Source organism: Aethalodelphis obliquidens, unplaced genomic scaffold (genome assembly GCF_003676395.1).
Source record: "Aethalodelphis obliquidens isolate GAN/ISIS:26980383/991018 unplaced genomic scaffold, ASM367639v1 scaffold42, whole genome shotgun sequence".
Taxonomy (NCBI): Eukaryota; Metazoa; Chordata; class Mammalia; order Artiodactyla; family Delphinidae; genus Aethalodelphis; species Aethalodelphis obliquidens.
The window spans coordinates 11,305,208-11,311,901 of NW_020837986.1; positions in this window are offsets into that span (position 1 = coordinate 11,305,208).

Here is a 6,694-nt window from a genome sequence, read left to right on the forward strand (position 1 = left end):
AATGAAGTTGTTTTGTTTTTTCCTTGGCACAATGCAGCTTGCAGGATCTTAGTTCCCCCACCGGGGTAAGCACCAAGTCCTAACTTTTGGACCGCCAGGGAAGTCCCAAAGGAAGTTTTTTGTGTGCACTGTTTACTCTTTCTGGTTAGAACAAAACACTTATGCATATACAAGCTATGAAATACAAATTCTGTTATTTTAGTGATTCTACATATGAACTGAATGCTCTTATATTTACCTTTAAAACTGCATTGTAGGGCTTCCCTGGTGGCGCAGTGATTGAGAGTCCGCCTGCCGATGCAGGCGACACGGGTTCGTGCTCCGGTCCGGGAAGATCCCACATGTCACGGAGCGGCTAGGCCTGTGAGCCATGGCCGCTGAGCCTGAGCGTCCGGAGCCTTTGCTCTGCAACGGGAGAGGCCTCAACAGTGAGAGACCCGCATACCACTAAAACAAAACAAAACAAACAAACAAAAAACTGCATTGTACAATATAAAGATGCATGGTAAAGTTTAAATTAAAATTTTTTCTTTACTTACTGTGACATTAAATAGCAAATAAGAAACATGATAAGTCAGGAGCGAGACTGCGGAAGAGAAGGAAAGCTTCTGTATTTCTGTATTTTAGTACTTTGATGGCACTCTCCCCTCCCCCTAGTGCTTTTTTTTTTTTTTTTTTTTGGCTGAGCCTTGGGGCTTATCGAATCTTAGTTCCCCAACCAGGGGTTGAATCTGGGCCCTTGGCAGTGAGAGCTCGGAGTCCTCACCACTGGACCGCTGGGGAATTCTGCCACCCCAATGCTTTTTGAACAAGGGCCTTGCATTTTCACTTTACACTGGGCATCGCAAATTATGTAGCTAGCTGTGGGTAGCACACATTTCATTCAGTTCCTCAGGTGGTTCCACGGTAAGACAGAGCAGCCCAGAGCGGTGGCTAGCCAAGTGATACAGCTGTCCACCTGGTCATTCTCTGCTCTGCTCCCTCGTCCTCCCTCAGTCTGCACCCCTGGATCACACACCCTAAAGGTCCAAACTTAAACCTACGTTGTGAGTTCTACTTTCTATGAAACTCAGGCTAAGACAGATGCTTTTTTTCCCCGTTCTCTATTTTTCAACTTCTCTATGTTAGAATGAAAAATAAATTTGATTTATTGTCCAAAAGGTAAAATGTAACTACATTCATTCATTCAACCAGTCAATCAGACAACAAATTAAGCATCTACTATGTGCCAGGATGATTTTTTTGTTTTTGTTTTGTTTTTCTTGGCCACGAGGCACGGCATGCAGGATCTTAGTTTCCTGACCAGAGATTGAACCTGTGCCCCCTGCAGTGGAAGACGGGAGTCCTAACCACTGGACCTCCAGGGAATTCCCCAGGATGATTTTCCTAGGAACCCAAGGGATCAAAGTAGGGCTGACAACACTGCTGCAATGGGAAACACAGTGTCTCAGGTTGGAAGGGACTTCAGAAGTCTCAGGTTGGAAGGGCTTCCTTCTCTCCACTGAGTCACAGAAAAAGAATAATAAAGCTACATTTTGGCACACCTGATTTATAGGAAGATCAGTGGCTTCTCATGCAAAGGGTCAGGAAGAACTTTCTAAGCAGAAGGAATAGCATGTGCAAAGGCCTTCGGGCAGCACAAAAAAATCCTTATCTGAAATTGCTTGTTCATTTCTTTATTTTCCACCCCTTGCCCACTAGAATGCAAACTCCATGAGGGCAGGGGCTGTGTCTGGCTTGATCACAGCTGCATTCTCAGAAGCTAGCTCAGTGCCTGGCAGTTAGTAGAACTTGATCAATACCTAATGAATGAATAAATGAAGGACCTCAACTTCTGGTTTTATTAATATTTATATTATTATTTAAAAAAATTAACCAGGGTCTGTGCTGGATCCTGGGGCTAAAGAGAAAGAGTCCCGCCTCCCCGCAAAGATGATATGAAACAATGTGGAAAATACAGTGCTAGAGTTGCATTAGGGATTTTGTGGGAGCACAGAGGAGACATCTATTCTGGCCTGGGCGGGGGTGTCAAGGAAGGGCTGGGCTTTAAAGGACAAGTGGGACTTTGACAGGAAGTGTGGGGTCAGGGAGCATCCAGGGAGAAAGGAGAGAATATCAAGGCAGGAAAGAACATGGTGTGGGAGAACCATCCACAAGTTTTGAGTTGCTATAATGTGAACTGTGCTACTGTTGGGGGCAAAGAGACAAGGTGAGGTTCATAGCAGGGACCACACCAAGGAGGGCCTGGAAGGTGCTTGGACCTTCTCCTGAGGCCAGCAATCCCCGAAAGTTTTGTTCAAATGAACTTAAACTACATACATTAGCAAATATGTCCTTAGCTGATATCTCCCAAAGCACGATGTACACTTAGGATGGATTTTTGTCAGTAATTGACACCATTACTCTCACTTGGTCTGTATGTCTGACCTTTGTCTGAGGTCAGTGTCATGTGAGGTAGCAGAGACTTCCTGAGGGAAGGGGGTCCACACCTGGGAGGGGTGGGCAGTGGAGTCCTTACCCCCACCTTTCAGAATTCTGCAGTACACTGTGTGTGTAGTGTGTGCCTCTGTCAGGCTAAGCAAACATAAATATCATGTTACCAGTTTTCCTATATTAGCCCCACAAAATGGACAATTGGCTTCAAAATATTCCTGCAAAGAAATGGCAAGTTCCAGATAATGCTAAAGTCACAACAGCGAACAAACAGAAAAGGGTGAAGCTGACAGTTCTCCTCCTCCTGTGAACTCCTGTCCTTGTCAGTCATGTTGTAAGGAATGTAATAGTATTTGAGAAAAAAAAAACTGATCAAAAAGACACTTTGGAGACCACTGCTTTAGGCAACCGGAAGCCAATGAACAGTTTTAAGCAGGAGGAAAATATAGGCATATTTGTGTTTTCAAAATATCACTCTGGGGAATTCCCTGGCGGTGCAGTGGTTAGGACTCCATGCTTTCACTGCTACGGACCCAGGTTTGATCCCTGGTCTGGCAACTAAGATCCTGCAAGCCACGTGGTATGGCCTATATATATATATATATATATATATATATATATATCACTCTGGCTATGGGGTTGAGGATGAATGGGACACAGCTAGGCTGGATGCTTGAAGACCAGTGAGGAGGCTGGTGCACTGATCCAGCTGGGAGGTGATGAAGGATGGAATTAGGCTGTTGGTCATGGGGAGGGGGAACGGATTTTATAGCTCTCTCTCTCTTTTTTTTTGGTCGCACCGTGAGGCTTATGGGATTTTAGTTCCTCCACCAGGGATTGTACCCTGGCTCTTGGCAGTGAGAGTTTGGAGTCCTAACCACTGGACTGCCAGGTAATTCCCTATAGCTCTATTGATGATGATAAAATGTGCAATTACTTGGTGGAGGGAGGTGCCAGTCAGTCAATCAGATGAAGGACACAAGAGGTAGTAGAACAAGATAAGGGGGCCAATGTCCACCTCTTCCATTTACCGTTGTACTAGAAGTCCAGCCAGTGCAGTAAGGCAAGAAAAAAAAGACAAAACAGTGTCAGGATTGGAAAATAAGAAACAAAATTATCCTTGCTTACAGAGGATATGATTGTGTACATAGTCAACACGAGTATTTAAAAGCAAGTAAGAGGGGCTTCCCTGGTGGCGCAGTGGTTGGGAGTCCGCCTGCTGATGCAGGGGGCACGAGTTCGTGCCCCGGTCCGGAAGGATCCCACGTGCCGTGTAGAGGCTGGGCCCCTGAGCCTTGGCCGCTGAGCCTGCGCGTCTGGGGGCGGGGCCGCAGCAGTGACAGGCCTGCGAACCGCAAAAAAAAAAAAAAGCAAGTAAGAGTTCATCAAGGCTGCTGAACAGAAGATCAATCTACTAAAAGCAATTCATTTGTAAACATCTGCCACAAACATCTAAAAAATAAAAAAAATTTAAATAACATAAAAAAACACCTAGAAATCAATCTAACAAAATATATTCAGGATCTTTATAGAGAAAAATAAATAAGTTTGTTTTAAAAATTTATTTATTTTTGGCTGCATTGGGTCTTCGTTGCTGGGTGGGTTTTCTCTAGTTGAAGAGAGCGGGGGCTACTCTTCATTGTGGTGCGCGGGTTTCTCATTGTGGTGGCTTCTCTTGTTGCAGAGCACGGGCTCTAGGCGCATGGGCTTCAGTAGTTGTAGCACGCAGGCTCAGTAGTTGTGGCGCACGGGTTTAGTTGCTCCGTAGAGTGTGGGATCTTCCCAGATGAGGCTCGAACCCGTGTCCCCTGCATTGGCAGGCGATTCTTAACCACTGTGCCACCAGGGAAGTCCCGAGAAAAATAAATAACTTTATTGAAATACACTAAAGAAGATCTAAATAAATGGAGAGAGAAAAAAACCAAAAACACAAAATAAAATAAATAAGTGCAGAAATGCATGTAAATATATATGTATATAAAAATATATATCAATATATACCATGTTAATGTTGATATACTCAATGACATAAAGATGTTAACTCTCCCCCTAAGTAATTTACAGATTAATATAATTTTAGTAAAAATTCAGAAAAGCTTTTTTCCCCCTAAAACTTGACAAGGTGACTCTAAAATGTCTAAGACAGTGCAAGATGCTCTTTTTTTTTTTTTTTGCTATACTGCATGTCTTGCAGAACCTCAGTTCCCTGGTCAGGGATTGAACCCAGGCCACAGCAGTGAAAACCCAGAATCCTAACCACTAAGCCACTAGGGAACTCCCACAAGATACCCCTGAAGAAGAACAAGGTGGGAGGACTTCCCCTACCAAATCAAGATTTATTATAAATCTTTAGTAATTTCAACTAATTTGATTTCCCAATTTCAGATCAATGCGTCAAAATAGAGAGATAGGAATAACCCGTGGATTTATGGACACTTAATGTATGACAGAGATGGCTCTATAGGTCACTGGGAGAAGGGTGCACTATCCCATAAGTGGTGCTGGGACAAGTGCTTATCCTTATGGGAAAAAAATGAAATAGAATTCCTACCACACACCACATACATATTTGAACTATAAAACTTTGGGATAACAATATAGGAGAAATTCTTTATGACTTTGGGGTATATAGGTTTTCTAAAACAAGACAAAAACTGCCACTAACACTACGGGCAAAGATTGATAAATTTGACTATATTAAAACTAAGAATTTCTATTTATCAAAAAACACAGAGAGAGGGTGAGAACACAAACCACAAACCTGGAGAAGATATTTGCATCACATATAATTAGCAAAGGACTATTATCCAGAATATGTAAAGAATTCCTATTAGCTGAAAAGAAAAACAAACCACCTAGTTTTAAACAGGCAAAGACATGAATGGAACTTTTACAGACAAAGACTCCCAGATGGGTTATAACATATGAACACATGCTCTACCTCATTAGTCACAGTAGTCAAAGAAATGCAAATTAAAACCACAATGAGAAATCATTTCATACCTGCCAGATTGGAAAAAAAAAAATTGGTATGCTGATAAGGGCATAAAACAAGAGTTTTTATCCACTGCTGGTCAGAGTATAGACTGATGCAACCACTTTAAGAAACAGTTTCAGACAGGGCGAGAGAGAGTGATGGGCACATATACACTAACAAACGTAGTAAGGTAGATAGCTAGTGGGAAGCAGCCGCATGGCACAGGGATATTGGCTCGGTGCTTTGTGACAGCCTGGAGGGGTGGGATAGGGAGGGTGGGAGGGAGGGAGATGCAAGAGGGAAGACATATGGGAACATATGTTTATGTTTGACTGATTCACTTTGTTATGGAGCAGAAACTAACACACCATTGTAAAGCAATTGTACCCCAATAAAGATGTTAAAAAAAAATTAAAAAAAAAAAAAAAAGTTGTACAACATGAAAAAAAAAAAAAAGAAACAGTTTCATATTACCTAGTTAAGTTGGACATGAGCACATCTGTTCAAGTAATTCAACTCCCAAATTCTATATCTATATCTATCTATATCTATATCTGTATCGATCTACACACATACATAAGAATGTTAGAGCAGTATTCTTTGTAGTAGCAAAAAACTGAAACAGGGACTTCCCTGCTGGCACGGTGGTTAAGAATTCACCTGCCAATGCAGGGGACACGGGTCCGATCCCTGGTCCGGGAAGATCCCACATGCCGCGGAGCAACTAAGCCCGTGTGCCACAACTACTGAGCCTGCGCACTCCAGGGCCCGCATGTCACAACTATGGAGTCTGCGTGCAGCAGCTACTGAAGTCCACGCACCTAGAGCCTGTGCTCCGCAACAAAAAAACCAACCAAAATGAGAAGTCCGCAAATCACAACAAAGAGTAGCCCCCACTCGCCACAACTAGAGAAAGCCCACACGCAGCAATGAAGACCCAATGCAGCCAAAAATAAATAAAAAACAAAAAAACCCTGAAACAACCCAATGTCCATCAACAATAGAATGAATAAATAAGTGGATTAAACAGAAATGAAAATAAATGAACCATAGCTACAGTATATACATGAATGACTCTCAGAAGCAATGTTGAATGAGAAAGCAACTTGCAGAAGAATATATTCAGTATGATTTCATTTATACAAGGGCAAAACACAGTCAAAACTAAACAGTGTATTATTTAGGAGAGTCCTAGAAGTAGTAACATCCATTGTTAAAAAGCAAGGGAATGATAAAGACATTAAACATTAATCACTGTAGTGGTAACTCCAGGGAGAAGGGGCA